Genomic DNA, 13,172 nt, shown 5'->3' with positions numbered 1-13,172 from the left:
ACACCACGCCTGTAGCCAGGGAGGATTGGAAAATGATGGTCAGAGCCTCTGCTATTTCCTCCCTGGCTTCTTCAAACAGCCTGGGATACATTTCATCCGGGCCTGGCGATTTATCTACTTTCAAAGATGCTAAACCCCTTAATACTTCCTCTCTCTCTATGTTTATCCCATCCAATATTTCACACTCCTCCTCCTTAACTACAATCTCTCATTGTCTCCCTCTTTTGTGAAGAAAGGTGCAAAGTATTCATTAAGAACCAAACCCACATCTTCCACCTCCACACACAGGTTACCTTTTTGGTCTCTAATAGGCCCGACTCTTTCCTTCATTATCCTCTTGCTCTTTATGTATTTATAAAACATTTTTGGGTTTTCCTTAATTTTACTTGCCAGTATTTTTTCATGCCCTCTCTTTGCTTTCCTAATTTCCTTTTTAATTTCACCCCTGCACTTTCCATACTCCTCTAGGCTTTCTGCAGTATTGAGCTCTCGGTGAGTGACATAAGCTTCCCTTTTTTGCCTTATCTGACCCTGTGTGCTCCTGGTCATCCAGGGGGCTCTAGATTTGGCAATCCCACCCTTTTTCTTTGTGGGAACATGTTGCCTCTGAACCCCTTGAATCTCCCTCTTGAATGTCTCCCACTGCTCTGACACTGATTTACCTTCAAGGAGCTGTTTCCAGTCCACTTTTGCTAAATCACTTCTCAGCTTAGTAAAATTGGCCTTTCCCCAATTTAGAACTTTTACTCCTGTTTCTATCTTTGTCCTTTTCCATAACTATGCTAAATCTAACTGAATTATGATCACTACCACCAAAATGCTCTCCCACTGATAGTCCATCCATCTGCCCAGCTTCATTCCCTAAAACTAAACCCCAAACTGCACCCCAGTCCCGGCCAACCCACCGTCTTCTTGGGCTTGCTGCGTACTGGCGAAAAAAGTTCTCCCAAAGGCAATTTAAGAATTCTGCACCCTCGATACCCTTCACACTGTTTGTATCCCAGTTAATATTCGGGTAGTTGAAATCCCCGACTATTATGCCCGATTGTTTTTGCACTTCAGAAATTTGCCCATATATTTGCTCTTCTATCTCCCTCTGACTGTTTGGGGGTCAAAAGTACACTCCCAGCAGTGTGACTGCCCCTTTTTTGTTCTTTAGTTCAATCCACACAGCCTCATTTGATGAGCCTTCAAACATGTCATCCCTCCACACACCCTGTCTCTCTCACACTCTCATACCCCACACCCTGTCTCTCTCTCACACCCCACACCCTGTCTCTCTCTCAGACCCCACACCCTGTCTCTCTCTCTCTCATACCCCACACCCTGTCTCTCTCTCAGACCCCACACCCTGTCTCTCTCTCTCTCATACCCCACACCCTGTCTCTCTCTCACACCCCACACCCTGTCTCTCTCTCAGACCCCACACCGTCTTTCGCTCTCTCATACCCCACACCCTCTCTCTCTCTCTCAAACCCCACACCCTGTCTCTCTCTCACTCTCATACCACACACCCTGTCTCTCTCTCTCAAACCCCACACCCTGTCTCTCTCTCTCTCTCTCATACCCCACACCCTGTCTCTCTCTCTCTCTCTCTCTCATACCACACACCCTGTCTCTCTCTCTATCTCTCTCTCTCATACCACACACCCTGTCTCTCTCTCTCTCTCTCTCATACCCCACACCCTGTCTCTCTCTCTCTATTTCTCTCTCAAACCCCACACCCTGTCTCTCTCTCTCTCTCAAACCCCACACCCTGTCTCTCTCTCTCTCATACCCCACACCGTGTCTCTCTCTCTCTCCATCTCTCTCTCAAACCCCACACCCTGTCTCTCTCTCTCTCATACCCCACACCCTGTCTCTCTCTCTCTCTCTCATACCACACACCCTGTCTCTCTCTCTCTCATACCCCACACCCTGTCTCTCTCTCTCATACCCCACACCCTGTCTCTCTCTCTCTCATACCCCACACCCTGTCTCTCTCTCTCAGTCTCTCTCATACCCCACACCCTGTCTCTCTCCCTCTCAGACCCCACACCGTCTCTCTCTCTCTCATACCCCACACCCTGTCTCTCTCTCTCTCAAACCCCACACCCTGTCTCTCTCTCTCTCATACCACACACCCTGTCTCTCTCTCTCTCTCTCCCTCATACCCCACACCGTGTCTCTCTCTCTCTCTCACTCTCATACCCCACACCGTGTCTCTCCCTCTCTCTCTCACTCTCATACCCCACAACCTGTCTCTCTCTCTCTCTCTCTCTCATACCACACACCCTGTCTCTCTCTCTCTCTCTCTCTCATACCCCACACCGTGTCTCTCTCTCTCACTCTCATACCACACACCCTGTCTCTCTATCTCTCTCTCAAACCCCACACCCTGTCTCTCTCTCTCTCATACCCCACACCGTGTCTCTCTCTCTCTCTCTCTCAAACCCCACACCCTGTCTCTCTCTCCCTCATACCCCACACCCTGTCTCTCTCTCTCTCACACCCCACACCCTGTCTATCTCTCTCTCTCATACCCCACACCCTGTCTCTCTCTCTCTCTCATACCCCACACCCTGTCTCTCTCTCTCTCATACCCCACACCCTGTTTCTCTCTCTCTCACACCCCACACCCTGTCTCTCTCTCTCTCTCTCATACCCCACACCCTGTCTCTCTCTCTCTCTCATACCCCACACCCTGTTTCTCTCTCTCTCACACCCCACACCCTGTCTCTCTCTCTCTCTCTCATACCACACACCCTGTCTCTCTCTCTCAAACCCCACACCCTGTCTCTCTCTCTCTCTCTCTCTCACACCCCACACCCTGTCTCTCTCTCTCTCTCGCATACCCCACACCCTGTTTCTCTCTCTCTCACACCCCACACCCTGTCTCGCTCTCTCTCTCTCAGACCCCACACCCTGTCTCTCTCTCTCTCTCTCATACCACACACCCTGTCTCTCTCTCTCTCTCTCATACCCCACACCCTGTCTCTCTCTCTCTCTCTCTCATACCCCACACCCTGTCTCTCTCTCTCTCTCTCTCTCATACCCCACACCCTGTCTCTCTCTCTCTCTCTCTCTCTCATACCCCACACCCTGTCTCTCTCTCTCTCTCTCATACCCCACACCGTGTCTCTCTCTCTCTCTCTCTCTCATACCACACACCCTGTCTCTCTCTCTCTCTCTCTCTCATACCACACACCCTGTCTCTCTCTCTCTCTCTCTCATACCCCACACCCTGTCTCTCTCTCTCTATTTCTCTCTCAAACCCCACACCCTGTCTCTCTCTCTCTCTCAAACCCCACACCCTGTCTCTCTCTCTCTCATACCCCACACCGTGTCTCTCTCTCTCTCCATCTCTCTCTCAAACCCCACACCCTGTCTCTCTCTCTCTCATACCCCACACCCTGTCTCTCTCTCTCTCTCTCATACCACACACCCTGTCTCTCTCTCTCTCATACCCCACACCCTGTCTCTCTCTCTCATACCCCACACCCTGTCTCTCTCTCTCTCATACCCCACACCCTGTCTCTCTCTCTCAGTCTCTCTCATACCCCACACCCTGTCTCTCTCCCTCTCAGACCCCACACCGTCTCTCTCTCTCTCATACCCCACACCCTGTCTCTCTCTCTCTCAAACCCCACACCCTGTCTCTCTCTCTCTCATACCACACACCCTGTCTCTCTCTCTCTCTCTCCCTCATACCCCACACCGTGTCTCTCTCTCTCTCTCACTCTCATACCCCACACCGTGTCTCTCCCTCTCTCTCTCACTCTCATACCCCACAACCTGTCTCTCTCTCTCTCTCTCTCTCATACCACACACCCTGTCTCTCTCTCTCTCTCTCATACCCCACACCGTGTCTCTCTCTCTCACTCTCATACCACACACCCTGTCTCTCTATCTCTCTCTCAAACCCCACACCCTGTCTCTCTCTCTCTCATACCCCACACCGTGTCTCTCTCTCTCTCTCTCTCAAACCCCACACCCTGTCTCTCTCTCCCTCATACCCCACACCCTGTCTCTCTCTCTCTCACACCCCACACCCTGTCTCTCTCTCTCTCTCATACCCCACACCCTGTCTCTCTCTCTCTCTCATACCCCACACCCTGTCTCTCTCTCTCTCATACCCCACACCCTGTTTCTCTCTCTCTCACACCCCACACCCTGTCTCTCTCTCTCTCTCTCATACCCCACACCCTGTCTCTCTCTCTCTCTCATACCCCACACCCTGTTTCTCTCTCTCTCATACCCCACACCCTGTCTCTCTCTCTCTCTCTCTCATACCCCACACCCTGTTTCTCTCTCTCTCACACCCCACACCCTGTCTCTCTCTCTCTCTCTCATACCCCACACCCTGTCTCTCTCTCTCTCTCATACCCCACACCCTGTTTCTCTCTCTCTCATACCCCACACCGTGTCTCTCTCTCTCTCTCTCTCATACCACACAACCTGTCTCTCTCTCTCTCTCTCTCTCTCATACCCCACGCCCTGTCTCTCTCTCTCTATTTCTCTCTCATACCCCACACCGTGTCTCTCTCTCTCTCTCATACCACACACCCTGTCTCTCTCTCTCCATCTCTCTCTCATACGCCACACCCTGTCTCTCTCTCTCTCTCTCATACCCCACACCCTGTCTCTCTCTCTCTCTCATACCCCACACCCTGTCTCTCTCTCTCTCATACCACACACCCTGTCTCTCTCTCTCTCATACCCCACACCCTGTCTCTCTCTGTCTCTCTCATACCCCACACCCTGTCTCTCTCTCTCTCTCTCTCATACCCCACACCCTGTCTCTCTCTCTCTCTCATACCCCACACCCTGTCTCTCTCTCTCTCTCATCCCCCACACACTGTCTCTGTCTCTCTCTCACCCCACACCCTGTCTCTCTCTCTCTCTCACCCCACACCCTGTCTCTCTCTCTCTCTCACCCCACACCCTGTCTCTCTCTCTCTCTCACCCCACACCCTGTCTCTCTCTCTCTCTCATACCCCACACCCTGTCTCTCTCTCTCACCCCACACCCTGTCTCTCTCTCACCCCACACCCTGTCTCTCTCTCACCCCACACCCTGTCTCTCTCTCACCCCACACCCTGTCTCTCTCTCACCCCACACCCCACACCCTGTCTCTCTCTCTCTCACCCCACACCCTGTCTCTCTCACTCTCTCTCTCTCTCTCTCTCAAACCCCACACCCTGTCTCTCTCTCTCATTTACCCCACACCCTGTCTGTCTCTCTCATATACCCCACACCCTCTCTCCCTCTGATATACCCCACACCCTGTCGCCCTCACTCTCTCATACCCCACACGCTGTCTCTCTCTCTCTCTCTCATACCTCACACCCTGTCTCTCTCTCTCTCTCTCATACCCCACACCCTGTCTCTCTCTCTCTCATACCCCACACCCTGTCTCTCTCTCTCTCATACCCCACACCCTGTCACTCTCTCTCCCTCTCTCGTACCCCACACCCCGTCTCTCATTCTCTCTCTCTCTCTCACACCCCACACCCTGTCTCTCTCTCTCTCTCTCATACCCCACACCCTGTCTCTCTCTCTCTCTCTCTCATACCCCACACCCTGTCTCTCTCTCTCTCTCTCTCTCATACCCCACACCCTGTCTCTCTCTCTCTCTCTCATACCCCACACCCTGTCTCTCTCTCTCTCTCATACCCCACACCCTGTCTCTCTCTCTCTCTCTCTCTCATACCCCACACCCTGTCTCTCTCTCTCATACCCCACACCCTGTCTCTCTCTCTCATACCCCACACCCTGTCTCTCTCTCTCTCTCTCTCGTACCCCACACCCTGTCTCTCTCTCTCTCTCTCTCTCTCTCATACCCCACACCCTGTCTCTCACTCTCTCTCTCTCATACCCCACACCCTGTCTGTCTCTCTCTCTCATACCCCACACCCTGTCTCTCTCTCCCTCTCTCTCGTACCCCACACCCTGTCTCTCTCTCTCTCTCTCTCATACCCCACACCCTGTCTCTCACTCTCTCTCTCTCATACCCCACACCCTGTCTGTCTCTCTCTCTCATACCCCACACCCTGTCTCTCTCTCTCTCTCTCATACCCCACACCCTGTCTCTCTCTCTCTCTCTCATACCCCACACCCTGTCTCTCTCTCTCTCTCTCTCATACCCCACACCCTGTCTGTCTCTCTCTCTCTCTCATACCCCACACCCTGTCTGTCTCTCTCATATACCCCACACCCTCTCTCTCTCTCTCTCTCATACCCCACACCCTGTCTCTCTCTCTCTCTCATACCCCACACCCTGTCTCTCTCTCTCATACCCCACACCCTCTCTCTCTCTCTCTCTCATACCCCACACCCTCTCTCTCTCTCTCATATACCCCACACCCTCTCTCTCTCTCATACCCCACACCCTGTCTCTCTCTCTCTCTCATACCCCACACCCTGTCTCTCTCTCTCATACCCCACACCCTGTCTCTCTCTCTCATACCCCACACCCTGTCTCTCTCTCTCTCTCATACCCCACACCCTGTCTCTCCCTCTCATACCCCACACCCTGTCTCTCTCTCTCTCTCTCATACCCCACACCCTGTCTCTCTCTCTCTCATACCCCACACCCTGTCTCTCTCTCTCATGCCCCACGCCCTGTCTCTCTCTCTCTCTCTCATACCCCACACCCTGTCTGTCTCTCTCTCATACCCCACACCCTGTCTCTCTCTCTCATACCCCACACCCTGTCTGTCTCTCTCTCTCATACCCCACACCCTGTCTCTCTCTCTCTCTCACACCCCACACCCTGTCTCTCTCTCTCACACCCCACACCCTGTCTCTCTCTCTCATACCCCACACCCTGTCTCTCTCTCATATACCCCACACCCTGTCTCTCTCTCTCATACCCCACACCCTGTCTCTCTCTCTCTCATACCCCACACCCTGTCTCTCTCTCTCTCATACCCCACACCCTGTCTCTCTCTCTCATACCCCACACCCTGTCTCTCTCTCTCATACCCCACACCCTGTCTCTCTCTCTCATACCCCACACCCTGTCTCTCTCTCTCATACCCCACACCCTGTCTCTCTCTCTCTCTCATACCCCACACCCTGTCTCTCTCTCTCTCTCTCATACCCCACACCCTGTCTCTCTCTCTCATACCCCACACCCTGTCTCTCTCTCTCATACCCCACACCCTATCTCTCTCTCTCTCTCTCTCGTACCCCACACCCTGTCTCTCTCTCTCTCTCATACCCCACACCCTGTCTCTCTCTCTCTCTCTCTCATACCCCACACCCTGTCTCTCTCTCTCTCTCTCATACCCCACACCCTGTCTCTCTCTCTAACTCTCATACCGAACACCCTGTCTGTCTCTCTCTCATACCCCACACCCTGTCTCTCTCTCTCATACCCCACACCCTGTCTCTCTCTCTCATACCCCACACCCTGTCTCTCTCTCATATACCCCACACCCTGTCTCTCTCTCTCATACCCCACACCCTGTCTCTCTCTCTCATACCCCACACCCTGTCTCTCTCTCTCATACCCCACACCCTGTCTCTCTCTCTCTCATACCCCACACCCTGTCTCTCTCTCTCATACCCCACACCCTGTCTCTCTCTCTCTCATACCCCACACCCTGTCTCTCTCTCTCATACCCCACACCCTGTCTCTCTCTCTCATACCCTACACCCTGTCTCTCTCTCTCATACCCCCACACCCTGTCTCTCTCTCTCTCTCGTACCCCACACCCTGTCTCTCTCTCTCTCTCTCATACCCCACACCCTGTCTCTCTCTCTCTCTCTCATACCCCACACCCTGTCTCTCTCTCTCTCTCATACCCTACACCCTGTCTCTCTCTCTCATACCCCACACCCTGTCTCTCTCTCTCATACCCCACACCCTGTCTCTCTCTCTCATACCCCACACACTGTCTCTCTCTCTCTCTCATCCCCCACACACTCTCTCTCTCTCTCTCTCTCATACCCCACACCCTGTCTCTCTCTCTCTCTCTCTCATACCCCACACCCTGTCTCTCTCTCTCTCTCTCTCTCATACCCCACACCCTGTCTCTCTCTCTCTCTCATACCCCACACCCAGTCTCTCTCTCTCTCACCCCACACCCTGTCTCTCTCTCTCTCTCACCCCACACCCTGTCTCTCTCTCTCTCTCACCCCACACCCTGTCTCTCTCTCTCTCTCTCTCTCACCCCACACCCTGTCTCTCTCTCACCCCACACCCTGTCTCTCTCTCACCCCACACCCTGTCTCTCTCTCACCCCACACCCTGTCTCTCTCTCACCCCACACCCTGTCTCTCTCTCACCCCACACCCTGTCTCTCTCTCACCCCACACCCCACACCCTGTCTCTCTCTCTCTCTCTCTCTCTCACCCCACACCCTGTCCCTGTCTCTCTCTCTCTCTCTCACCCCACACCCTGTCTCTCTCACTCTCTCTCTCTCTCTCTCTCATACCCCACACCCTGTCTCTCTCTCTCTCTCATAACCCAAACCCTGTCTCTCTCTCTCTCTCTCTCATACCCCACACCCTGTCTCTCTCATTCACATACCTCACAGCCTGTCTCTCTCTCTCATACCCCACACCCTGTCTCTCTCTCTCAAGCCCCACACCCTGTCTCTCTCTCTCAAGCCCCACACCCTCTCTCTCTCTCTCCGACCCCACACCCTGTCTCTCTCTCTCTCCTAACCCACACCCTGTCTCTCTCTCTCTCATACCCCACACCCTGTCTCTCTCTCTCTCATACCCCACACCCTGTCTCTCTCTCTCTCTCATACCCCACACTCTCTCTCTCTCTCTCTCATACACCACACCCTGTCTCTCTCCCTCTCTCTCATACCCCACACACTGTCTCTCTCTCTCTCATTCCCCACACCCTGTCTCTCTCTCTCTCTCATACCCCACACCCTGTCTCTCTCTCTCTCACACCCCACACCCTGTCTCTCTCTCTCTCTCACCCCACACCCTGTCTCTCTCTCTCTCTCTCACCCCACACCCTGTCTCTCTCTCTCTCTCTCACCCCACACCCTGTCTCTCTCTCACCCCACACCCTGTCTCTCTCTCACCCCACACCCCACACCCTGTCTCACTCTCACCCCACACCCTGTCTCTCTCACTCTCTCTCTCTCTCTCTCAAACCCCACACCCTGTCTCTCTCCCGCTCATACCCCACACCCTGTCTCTCTCCCTCTCTCTCTCTCTCTCTCATACCCCACACCCTGTCTCTCTCTCTCTCTGTCTCATACCCCACACCCTGTCTCTCTCTCTCTCTCTCTCATACCCCACACCCTGTCTCTCTCTCTCATACCCCACACCCTGTCTCTCTCTCTCATACCCCACACCCTGTCTCTCTCTCTCTCTCTCTCATACCCCACACCCTGTCTCTCTCTCTCTCTCTCTCATACCCCACACCCTGTCTCTCTCTCTCTCTCTCATACCCCACACCCTGTCTCTCTCTCTCTCTCATACCCCACACCCTGTCTCTCTCTCTCTCTCTCATACCCCACACCCTGTCTCTCTCTCTCTCTCTCATACCCCACACCCTGTCTCTCTCTCTCTCATACCCCACACCCTGTCTCTCTCTCTCTCTCTCATACCCCACACCCTGTCTCTCTCTCTCTCTCTCTCTCATACCCCACACCCGGTCTCTCTCTCTCTCTCATATCCCACACACTGTCTCTCTCTCTCACCCCACACCCTGTCTCTCTCTCTCTCTCACCCCACACCCTGTCTCTCTCTCTCTCTCTCTCACTCACCCCACACCCTGTCTCTCTCTCACCCCACACCCTGTCTCTCTCTCACCCCACACCCTGTCTCTCTCTCTCTCTCTCACCCCACACCCTGTCCCTGTCTCTCTCTCTCTCTCTCTCACCCCACACCCTGTCTCTCTCACTCTCTCTCTCTCTCTCTCAAACCCCACACCCTGTCTCTCTCCCGCTCATACCCCACACCCTGTCTCTCTCCCTCTCTCTCTCTCTCATACCCAACACCCTGTCTCTCTCTCTCTCTCTCTCATACCCCACACCCTGTCTCTCTCTCTCTCATACCACACACCCTGTCTCTCTCTCTCTCATACCCCACACCCTGTCTCTCTCTCTCTCATACCCCACACCCTGTCTCTCTCTCTCTCTCATACCCCACACCCTGTCTCTCTCTCTCTCATACCCCACATCCTCTCTCTCTCTCTCATACCCCACACCCTGTCTCTCTCTCTCATACCCCACACCCTGTCTCTCTCTCTCATACCCCACACCCTGTCTCTCTCTCTCGTACCCCACACCCTGTCTCTCTCTCTCTCGTACCCCACACCCTGTCTCTCTCTCTCTCTCATACCCCACACCCTGTCTCTCTCTCTCATACCCCACACCCTGTCTCTCTCTCTCTCTCTCTCTCATACCCCACACCCTGTCTCTCTCTCTCTCATACCCCACACCCTCTCTCTCTCTCTCTCTCATACCCCACACCCTCTCTCTCTCTCTCATACCCCACACCCTGTCTCTCTCTCTCATACCCCACATCCTGTCTCTCTCTCTCATACCCCACACCCTGTCTCTCTCTCTCATACCCCACACCCTGTCTCTCTCTCTCTCTCGTACCCCACACCCTGTCTCTCTCTCTCTCTCTCTCTCATACCCTACACCCTGTCTCTCTCTCTCTCTCATACCCTACACCCTGTCTCTCTCTCTCATACCCCACACCCTGTCTCTCTCTCTCATACCCCACACCCTGTCTCTCTCTCTCATACCACACACCCTGTCTCTCTCTCTCATACCACACACCCTGTCTCTCTCTCTCATATCCCACACACTGTCTCTCTCTCTCTCATCCCCCACACACTCTCTCTCTCTCTCTCATACCCCACACCCTGTCTCTCTCTCTCTCTCATACCCCACACCCTGTCTCTCTCTCTCTCTCATACCCCACACCCAGTCTCTCTCTCTCTCACCCCACACCCTGTCTCTCTCTCTCTCTCTCACCCCACACCCTGTGTCTCTCTCTCTCTCTCTCTCACCCCACACCCTGTCTCTCTCTCACCCCACACCCTGTCTCTCTCTCACCCCACACCCTGTCTCTCTCTCACCCCACACCCTGTCTCTCTCTCACCCCACACCCTGTCTCTCTCTCTCTCTCACCCCACACCCTGTCCCTGTCTCTCTCTCTCTCTCTCACCCCACACCCTGTCTCTCTCACTCTCTCTCTCTCTCTCACCCCACACCCTGTCTCTCTCACTCTCTCTCTCTCTCTCACCCCACACCCTGTCTCTCTCCCTCTCTCTCTCTCTCTCTCTCATACCCCACACCCTGTCTCTCTCTCTCTCTCATAACCCAAACCCTGTCTCTCTCTCTCTCTCTCTCTCTCATACCCCACAACCTGTCTCTCTCATTCACATACCTCACACCCTGTCTCTCTCTCTCATGCCCCACAGCCTGTCTCTCTCTCTCATACCCCACACCCTGTCTCTCTCTCTCATACCCCACACCCTGTCTCTCTCTCTCATACCCCACACCCTGTCTCTCTCTCTCTCCTACCCCACACCCTGTCTCTCTCTCACATACCCCACACCCTGTCTCTCTCTCTCTCAAGCCCCACACCCTGTCTCTCTCTCTCAAGCCCCACACCCTCTCTCTCTCTCTCCGACCCCACACCCTGTCTCTCTCTCTCTCCTAACCCACACACTGTCTCTCTCTCTCTCATACCCCACACCCTGTCTCTCTCTCTCTCATACCCCACACTCTCTCTCTCTCTCTCTCATACCCCACACCCTGTCTCTCTCTCTCTCATTCCCCACACCCTGTCTCTCTCTCTCTCTCTCACACCCCACACCCTGTCTCTCTCTCTCTCACACCCCACACCCTGTCTCTCTCTCTCTCTCACCCCACACCCTGTCTCTCTCTCACCCCACACCCTGTCTCTCTCTCACCCCACACCCTGTCTCTCTCTCTCTCATACCCCACACTCTCTCTCTCTCTCTCATACCCCACACCCTGTCTCTCTCCCTCTCTCTCATACCCCACACACTGTCTCTCTCTCTCTCATTCCCCACACCCTGTCTCTCTCTCTCTCTCTCATACCCCACACCCTGTCTCTCTCTCTCTCACACCCCACACCCTGTCTCTCTCTCTCTCTCACCCCACACCCTGTCTCTCTCTCTCTCTCTCTCTCACCCCACACCCTGTCTCTCTCTCACCCCACACCCTGTCTCACTCTCACCCCACACCCTGTCTCTCTCACTCTCTCTCTCTCTCTCAAACCCCACACCCTGTCTCTATCTCACCCCACACCCCACACCCTGTCTCACTCTCACCCCACACCCTGTCTCTCTCTCTCTCTGTCTCATACCCCACACCCTGTCTCTCTCTCTCTCTCTCTCTCATACCCCACACCCTGTCTCTCTCTCTCTCTCTCTCATACCCCACACCCTGTCTCTCTCATATCCCATACCCTGTCTCTCTCTCTCTCTCTCATACCCCACACCCTGTCTCTCTCTCTCTCTCTCATACCCCACACCCTGTCTCTCTCTCTCTCTCTCTCATACCCCACACCCTGTCTCTCTCTCTCTCATACCCCACACCCTGTCTCTCTCTCTCTCTCTCATACCCCACACCCTGTCTCTCTCTCTCTCTCTCTCATACCCCACACCCTGTCTCTCTCTCTCTCTCTCTCTCATACCCCACACCCGGTCTCTCTCTCTCTCTCACTCACCCCACACCCTGTCTCTCTCTCTCTCACTCACCCCACACCCTGTCTCTCTCTCTCTCTCTCTCACTCACCCCACACCCTGTCTCTCTCTCATCTCTCACCCCACACCCTGTCTCTCTCTCTCTCTCTCTCACCCCACACCCTGTCTCTCTCTCATACCACACACCCTGTCTCTCTCTCTCCATCTCTCTCTCATACGCCACACCCTGTCTCTCTCTCTCTCTCTCATACCCCACACCCTGTCTCTCTCTCTCTCATACCACACACCCTGTCTCTCTCTCTCACATACCCCACACCCTGTCTCTCTCTCTCTCATACCCCACACCCTGTCTCTCTCTGTCTCTCTCATACCCCACACCCTGTCTCTCTCTCTCTCTCTCACCCCACACCCTGTCTCTCTCTCTCTCTCACCCCACACCCTGTCTCTCTCTCTCTCTCACCCCACACCCTGTCTCTCTCTCTCTCTCACCCCACACCCTGTCTCTCTCTCTCTCTCTCACCCCACA

General features: G+C 54.3%; 1 protein-coding gene across 1 annotated transcript in view; it reads right to left on the bottom strand.

Moving 5' to 3' along the window:
- Positions 1-13,172, bottom strand: part of LOC137331664 (LIM and senescent cell antigen-like-containing domain protein 2) — a 216,773-nt gene that overhangs the window by 163,980 nt on the left and 39,621 nt on the right. The window lies entirely within an intron of this gene.

This window comes from Heptranchias perlo, chromosome 13 (genome assembly GCF_035084215.1).
Source record: "Heptranchias perlo isolate sHepPer1 chromosome 13, sHepPer1.hap1, whole genome shotgun sequence".
In the NCBI taxonomy this organism is placed as follows: Eukaryota; Metazoa; Chordata; class Chondrichthyes; order Hexanchiformes; family Hexanchidae; genus Heptranchias; species Heptranchias perlo.
The sequence above is the reverse complement of the archived record's forward strand: the minus strand, read 5'-3'. Positions and strand labels throughout refer to the sequence as shown.